Raw genomic sequence first — 8,523 nt, forward strand, 5'->3', positions numbered from 1 at the left:
ACTAAATTTTTGTCTGATTTTCTGGTCGCTCTAGAGGCCGCAATTATGGCCCAAACACCGCGAATTTCTACATGGAGAAGGGGATTGGGCCAAAGAATAAGCATGCCTGTTTTGATAAAGATCGATCAATATTTAGCGGGTCAAATGGACCCTAACTTTTGTGTGAAAAATTACAAAATTTGTATTCTATAGCGCATATATTTACTCCTGAATGACATAGAGCCGAGAAGTTCATATTATTTCCAAGAGGAGTGGTTGACCTTTAAATTGATACCAATTATATTGTCGTATGTACTCGGATGTGGGAGTTACACGTAAATATTTACAGGTGCTTACGTACTCAGATATTATTTAGTAACACATTACCACACTGGAGGCGGAAATACAGCACGGTTCGCTTTGAAAATTTCCATGAGGATCCAGGAATGGTCAAGGATAACGCCTATAATTTTCGATGATGATCAGATAATAATATTGGGATGAGGTGGACCGAAAACTTAATTTTTTTGTGTTTTTTCTAGTCCATGTATAGTCCACAATTGAAAGTCGAACATCATAACACAATCCACCGTGAAGGGAATCTGGACAAGTAATTAGAAGGGATTTACTGAATATTAGTAATATTTGTTGACCTCTAGTCGGTCAAGAGGGTGTAAATATAGCGAAATATTTTCCATGCTCAGAATATATAACCACAGAAAGTTAGATTTTCGTGGAAGTTGTGTAGGGTATCATATGGTCGGCCCCGTCCGACTATACTGCTCCGCTCACTGGTTTAGTGCTAACCTTGCTTTCCAAAATACTACAGACACAGTAGTCCAACGAATTGGTATCCGGAGATTTTGCTGGTCATTGTGCGCTGGAAATGAAGCGCGCGGAACCTCATTTTTTAACCATTCTTGGGTGGCGGGTGCTGAGTGCAATGGTGCTGAGTCCTATTGGAATGTCCAAGGTTGGCGGACAACATGCTTGCCTGCCCAAGGCTTTAATACACCCTCTAGAATATTTTCGCGATAATATTCGGAATGTATTCTAATGCCACGGTCGATTAATACAATCGGAGAGGTATCATCGGCTGTTATGGCGGCCCACACCATCAGCATGGCCGACACATGGGTTCTGGTGGCCAACCGAAGACGCAAATTTACGATTTTTATGCCTTTTTAGGGCGTAGGATCATTCATGTAAATGTTTTTTTTTATTAATTTCTCTTTCGAGATGAGCTACATGATCGAAGTTGCAATGAATGGGAAAGCCAGAGAGATACTACATTCCCACCATTAAGTGACGCGTTTCGCCGTTGGTTAAGGCACATTGACCAGGCATATTGGTCAATGTGCCTTACAAATGCCGTTACTTGATAAGTTGTATTTATATCGAATATTGTTGCGAAAATGCATCTAGGAATTAAATTCAACCATGCGAAGATTCGGACATGTGGCATCGCACCAGAACATTCCTTTTCAGAGCAGATTTTTCTTATAGTGACGGACTATTTTTCCATACAGACTACAATATTGTTCTTCAATGGTATTGGAACTGCATATTGTGCAACCTTAGGAAGATAAGGAGGTGGCATGGAACGCTAAGACTCCGGACAATAATCAACATATGCCATTTCAGCTGACCTCTTTGGAAAACACGATCATTTTGTTTGTTTACAAACTGCTAGACAACGAATGTTTTTTTGCATCGGAGAAAATCAATTTCGGCCGTTTACCACTTTCGGCCAAGCGAAGCAACTCTTTAGCTCTTTTGAGTCTATTTTCTTTCTGTTGCGGTGTAAGTTGATGCACTTTTTGGAATTTCAATGGCTTTACCCCCAGCTCATTTTTCAATATTTGCCGAAAGGAATATTGCGATATGTTCAGCTCACGAGCCATTTTTTCGGCCACTGCGACGCGGGTTTCGATCAAGTCGCTTCTTTATTTTTCGAACAATTTCTGCTGATGTTGCTGTTCTCTTCTTCTCTCTTCTTTCTTCACGTCGGGCTACGCTACCAGGGCTCACGGTAACGAGCGATGGTACGAGACACAAAAGATTTATTCACATTTAAATGTTCCAACGATAGCCAGCCAAATATAAAGAAATCACACTATCACGCTTGAATTCCATCACGAATAACTTCTTTTCTGGAAAATTCCTACCAAAATGCTTTTGTATGCTTGCAATCAATATAATGTGCTGTCACTGGAATAATTTTAACAGCTGTCGGACGAGTGGCTTAGAAATGACAGCAGGGTGAGATGAAAAAACTGGTTGCAGTTTTATTCATCTCACCCTGTATGTCATTGTTCGTGTATAGATGTTATAGCTCGAAGTTCATTCGACGACGATAATCACCGTCAACACAGATCGACCCGTAGATCTTTCGGAGAATTTTTCTCTCAAACACTCCAAGAGTTGCCTCCTCTAGTTGTCGTTCATTCGACGATGATATTCACCGTCGACGCCGATCGCCCCGTAAATCTTTCGGAGTGTTTCTCTCTCAAACACTCCAATATCTGCCTCCTCTGCATGCGCAAATGCCCATTCCTCAGACCCATACATCAGTGTGTAGAGTGTGAGTTTGGTCTGGCGAGAGAGTTGGTCTTGTTTCTAAATTGCTTACTCAGACCATAGAAGTATCTGTTGGTCAAAACTATCCTTGTCCGAATTTCAATTAAATGAAATCTCATGTAAATGAAATCTCTGACTACCTCAAAGCTGTAGTTTTCAAGTTCCACAGTTGATTCGAGTCTACTGGACGTCTTGCGCGTTGATACCATCAGCTTGGTCTTTTCTTGTCAGACCATTTTGATAGAATCCTTTTAAATTTGTTCAAATGTTCGACCAATTATGTCGATATCTTCGGCTTAGGCGAGTAACATATGCTGTTTGATGTACAGAGTGCTATTTCTGTTTACCTTTGCCTCTCATATGACCTTTTCCAGCAAGATGTTAAAAAGGTAACACGACAAACTATCACCTTGTCTGAATCCTCGTTCGGTATTGAAGGGATCTGAAAGAACCTTTCCGACTTTAACTGTTGACCTTGTACCAGGTCAAGTTGTACCTGCGTAGTCGTATGAATTCTGCAGGAATGCCAAACGCAGACATGGCTTTAAACACCTCTGAATGGATAGGGCTATCTTATGCGGTTTTATATTCGATGAATAGATGAAATATGTCGATGTGTTTCTCGTAAGTCTTTTCCAGGATTTGGCGCAGAGTGAAAATCTAGTCAATGGTGGATTTGCCAGGTCTGAAGCCGCATTGGTATGGTACAATAATGCCATTGACCATTGGCTTCAATCGTTCACACAGCACACGGGATAGCACTTCGTATGTAATGGGAAGAATACAAATTCCTCTATAGTTGGCATATATCGCCTTGTCTTCTTTTTTGTGAACGAGACACAGGATGCTGAGGTTCCAATTATTGGGCATGCATTCCTCTAGCCAAATTATAGTAATCAGCTGGTACATGCTCCTGAACAGCATCTGGTCATTGGTCTTGAATAGTTCGGTTGGTTTTCCATCGGCACCAGCTTCATTATTATTTTTCAGCCGGCCAATTAATTGCTATTCTGACCTCATCTTTGTTAGGTGGTTTATAATCTATGCCGTTATCTCTTATTGGTTCTGGGGTATCTTCTTCACCGTTACTATTTGATACCAGAAGCTTTGCGTAATGCTCCTTCCAGATCTTCAGCACCTGCATCTGACACCAGTTTTCCTTCTTCAGCTCTACAGGAGGACGTGCCTGCACCAAACTCTTCGGTTTGGTGTTTTACTTGTTGGTAAAATTTTTGGACTTGATTCTGACTCCTGTACATCTCGATTGCTCACGCTCACGTTTTTCTTGTTCTTCTTTTTCTGAATGTACGTTTCTCCTGTCTTCTTTTCTCCAGATAATTCTCTCTCGCATTACGTGTTGTTACTGTCTGCAGGGTTGCCCTATACGCTGCGTTTTTCCCATCAGTAGCATTACGACACTCCTGATCGTACCATGGGTTTCTTGGTGGTGGTTTTTGGTACCCAAGTGTTGCTGTTGCTGCAGTTTGTAAGGAGTGGGCAATTCTTTGCCATTGTGCATATATACTATTATCGGGACAAAAAGTGTTTTCGTGAAGCAGGTGTGCAAGTTGAGTTTTGAGTTGTGTTTGCAGCTTTTCGACGTTGAGTTTTCGTGTTATATTAGATCACACCTTTGTTGCAACATTAAGACGAGTTCGAACCTTGGCTGCTACAAAGTAGTGGTTCGAATCGATATTCGCTCCTCGGATCGATCGAACGTCTAATACATTGGATAAATGCCTTCCGTCTATCACAACATGATCAATTTGATTTCTCGTTGCTTGATCAGGAGAAATCCAGGTGGTCTTGTGTATATCGAGATGCTTGAATCTGGTGCTGCTAACTACCATGTTTTTTGCTGCCGCGAAGTCAATCATCCTCATGCCGTTGTCGAAATTTTCTTCATGATGGCTAAATTTTCCGACGGTGGGGCCAAAGATATTCTCCCTTCTGATTTATGCATTAAAATCTCCTAGCAGAATTTTAATGTCATGGCCAGGGCAGCGGTGATATGCTGTTTCTAGGCGCTCGTAAAATATGTCCTTGATCTGCTCATCTTTGTCTTCGGTCGGAGCATGGCCGCAAAAAAGACTGAACTTCGCTTCTATGCGGATTATAGCAATTCGCTCATCTACTGGAGTGAATCTGGAGACGAGGTCTTATTCTCTTCCTTACCATAAATCCGCAGCCAAATTCATGTCTCGTTTCATTGCAGCTATAATACAGAGCGTAATCGTCTAGTTTACTTACGCCTGTCCCTTTCCATCGCATTTCCTGTAAGGCAATAATATCGGCGTTGTACTTCTTGAGAACATCCGCCAAAGCGAAAACTGCGCTTGTTCTGTACACATTCCAAGTGCAGATTCGCGGATCGTGGTCCTTTATACGGTTTGGTTTTCTTTTTCTTTGCCTTTTCATACTAGAGGGGGTTTTCCGAGTGTGGGCAACTAACCCGACGCCTCAACCCATGTTTTTATAGTTCCTATGGGTGAACTCGCGGCACATATTAGCTCACTATTTCAACGGGTGATGAAAATAGCTACCCTAGGTGGCACCGCGGGGAGGTAAGCGTCTACAATTGAGATGTAAGAGGGACCAAGATAAGCCTGGACTTCGCCATGTTAAAGCCAATCAGAGCCGTTGCTTGGTATCTATTATGCCCTACGCCACCCAGTTAATACGACTACTTAATTTAACACTAACATTTCTCTGAAAATCTGCTTTCCTACAGTAACTATTTCCAACTTCTCACCATGCATTCCATTGAATTGCAATACCTCATATCCTTTCCTCCCATCTGCTTGATGCAACAATAACTACCTTTATTTACCAACCCGATCACTCATGGGGAACTAAAATTTATGCATCATCAAAAATTATAAATTCAAGTTTTTGGCCTGTTAGGTTGGCCTCAATGTGTGGTCTCAGCAACTCAACTGGACATAGTCAGGGGGCTAGATGAATGGATAGATTAAAAACCTAACACCGTGTATATATGTGAATGCAACTACTTACCTCCCGCCCCCAGTATATATCGATAGCAACATCGAAAGGGGAACATTTTCAACCGAACTTTAAAAATACCCAGAATATTGTGGAGGACAACCAAACCAAAAAAATGTAAAGCAGCCCTGGGCAAAGCTTATACACGTGTGTAGTCGCTACAAAATAGCCATTTGCCAAAGATGAAAATTCCAAGCAAATATTGCTACAACTTTAGAGTTATGGACCAAAAACGACAAATATATATATATGGCGATGTGAGTCCTGGCATTTAGTTTGAACTGGTGAGCTGGGGAAAGAGTTCGGCTCATTTGCATATTTACATTTTCCTTTTCTGTGTAGCCAAACTATACAATGCTATGTAATGTAGCTTATTAATAGAAAATTTTGCGCTTCGTTAATCCCAACAACAGCTGTCATTTGCTTACCTTGCGCATGGTAAATTTAAACAGCGAAGAGAGCTAGGTAGGGGAAAACTTTTACCCGTCCGAACCATAACCTGTAAATGACAAACAATGCTAATTACTAGCAAACGTTTAATGTGGGAGGCCACATGAAGTTTGATTTGTGGTTGAGGCTAACGTAGGTAAAATTCGCCATAATGTCATCGTTTGGAACCCAGCAATGTGCAGACACATGAGTGATTTGACTTGTGTGTTTTCGTTAGACCATGGCCATGAGGTCAATGGAAGAATCAAACACACAAAATGTTGATTAAAATCCATTGAAGTGTAACAGCACCAAACGATTTTTTGTGGTTCAATTGGAGCTTAAAGTTTTTCGAAGTTGCTATTAATAAAGGACATTTTACAGACCTGATATAGGTCTTTAAAATTGCAGGCAAATCTAAGCCTCTATATGTTGGTTTTGTGTTGAGAGCTAATATCTTTAAATAACATTAATATGTTTTTTTTACAGAAAATATATTTAAAAAAAGTGATCGTATGAGTTTTACAAAAAATCCTAAGGGAAAAAATTATGTCTTCAGAATGAAACGAAGAAAAAAACAAACTAAAAATAATTAACTGATAGGCGATACTTTGTGGAGTAGGATAATTCCGGCACGAACTAGTTCATTGGAATTATTCCGAGAATGGGATTGTTGGAACTAGGCCGAGCTCGTTGGTTCATATAGTTCATTTAGTCCATCCTTTTATAAAGCTTGTCTCATTTTCTGATCTGGTGTATTCATTCGGATATTTTTCGTTCATTTGTCAAATGCCGATGCATTGTTAAATAAATGAATTATTTTCTATTCCCAGAATTGAATTATCGGAATAAGGCCGAGCTCGTTTGTTCATGTTCATTTAGTCTATCTATAGCTTGCCCCATTTTCTGATCTGGTTTCTAAATTCCAATATTCTATTTCGTAACCTCCAACATATCAAGGAGGAATTATCGGTATTATTTGATCGAAAAAAAAAAATTATGAAAGACAGATTCAAATGAACTATGAAGGAGTAGGAACTACATGGAACGAGTAAACTAGTTCCTTTCTAGAAAAAGAAAAAAAGTAAGCTTGTTCTGTGAACTGGAGTGTTAAACCCTACTCTTTTGCCACAAAATGTTAATGCCTGTGGTATACCCAAAAATACCTCCAAAATATGGCTTTAATTATTGGAAATTCAAAACAAAAATATTTAAACAAAATAACTTTGCTTCATTTGAAAATTAGATCGTTTGAGTTTTACAAAAAAAATCTATACCCCATTTCTAAATTTTCCGTTTAGAAATTTGAATATTACCAAAATTATCCAGTAGCCGAACTAAACGTCCATTTAGTCTCATAAGACCTACATCATCCAGAAAGGGGTTTAAGGATAAAATCGAACTTTTTGAATTTAATGGCCTATTGTTAGATAATAACATAGCCATAATACGATTTTTGAGCCAAAACAATAAGCCTTACTTTCACATTTTTTAGTTCGGATCTCGAAGGAGCTTATCCTTGATATGACTCGTAAAGCCTTATCTAACGACGAAAATGATCTAAAACATCAACGAAATTTTCGAAGTATGAAAAGTGACTTTTAATTGCACGAATTTCTACATCCGTATCAAGAGCGGACATGTCGCGCAACCTCCATTCAGAACTTTTTAAACGGAGTCAATGTGGTCCGTGCCAACAAATTTGAGTAAAAGCCAATTCAGCGGGCGTATGTCCGCGACTTCCCAACTCAGCACGATTATATTCGCAAGATACATGATGCCAAACATTTTGAGCAACGTTGTCCTGTATTCTGGAGACCCTATTCGCAACAAGAGTTGACCATGTGGAAGGAATTTTCTTCAATCAAGATAGAAAGATCGTAGAATCGGTCCGAAAGTATGTTTTCGAATATTGTATATCAATCTCAGCGGTAATGGCCTTCAAGAGTTCTGAGGCCAACTCTAGACCTAGAAGAGAAATAAAGTTGATAGGAGCTACATTACTTTTATATGGCAATAAGTGAGTAGAAATGCCACCATTGTAGGCAATAATACGAATGTATACCACCCCCGCATATGCCTACTCTGAGGCATCAAAAGAAAATATGAAGTTCTGCGGAGCGATCAGGAAAATGAACCCATCGAGGAATTTTAATATAATTGGCGTCCTGGTACGTCTCAACGAATTTCTGCCCAAAAACCTCCGTCGTAGACTGAAGAGAATCATTAAATCGATGTGATCTAACCAAATACGTTGCATTATAATTATTAGCTACAATTAAAATTGGGCCTAACCACCCAATAGGATCAAACAATTTGTCAGTAGTGGAAAGCGCATCCCGTTTAGTATAGGTGGATTTTTTTAGTTATTAGTTTTACATTTACATGAATGCCGAGTGGCTTTGAACTGCTGGCTTCAACAAAATCGAGAAGATTAGTGTCGAAGACATTCTAGTATAGAACGATCATTAGAAATTCATTTCCGCAACTCAAATTTAGCTGAAGATAGGACACGTATTAATTGGTCTCTAG

Source organism: Musca vetustissima, unplaced genomic scaffold (assembly GCF_032173495.1).
Source record: "Musca vetustissima isolate MV318-11 ecotype Yass unplaced genomic scaffold, APGP_CSIRO_Mvet_v1 utg53715, whole genome shotgun sequence".
NCBI lineage: Eukaryota > Metazoa > Arthropoda > Insecta > Diptera > Muscidae > Musca > Musca vetustissima.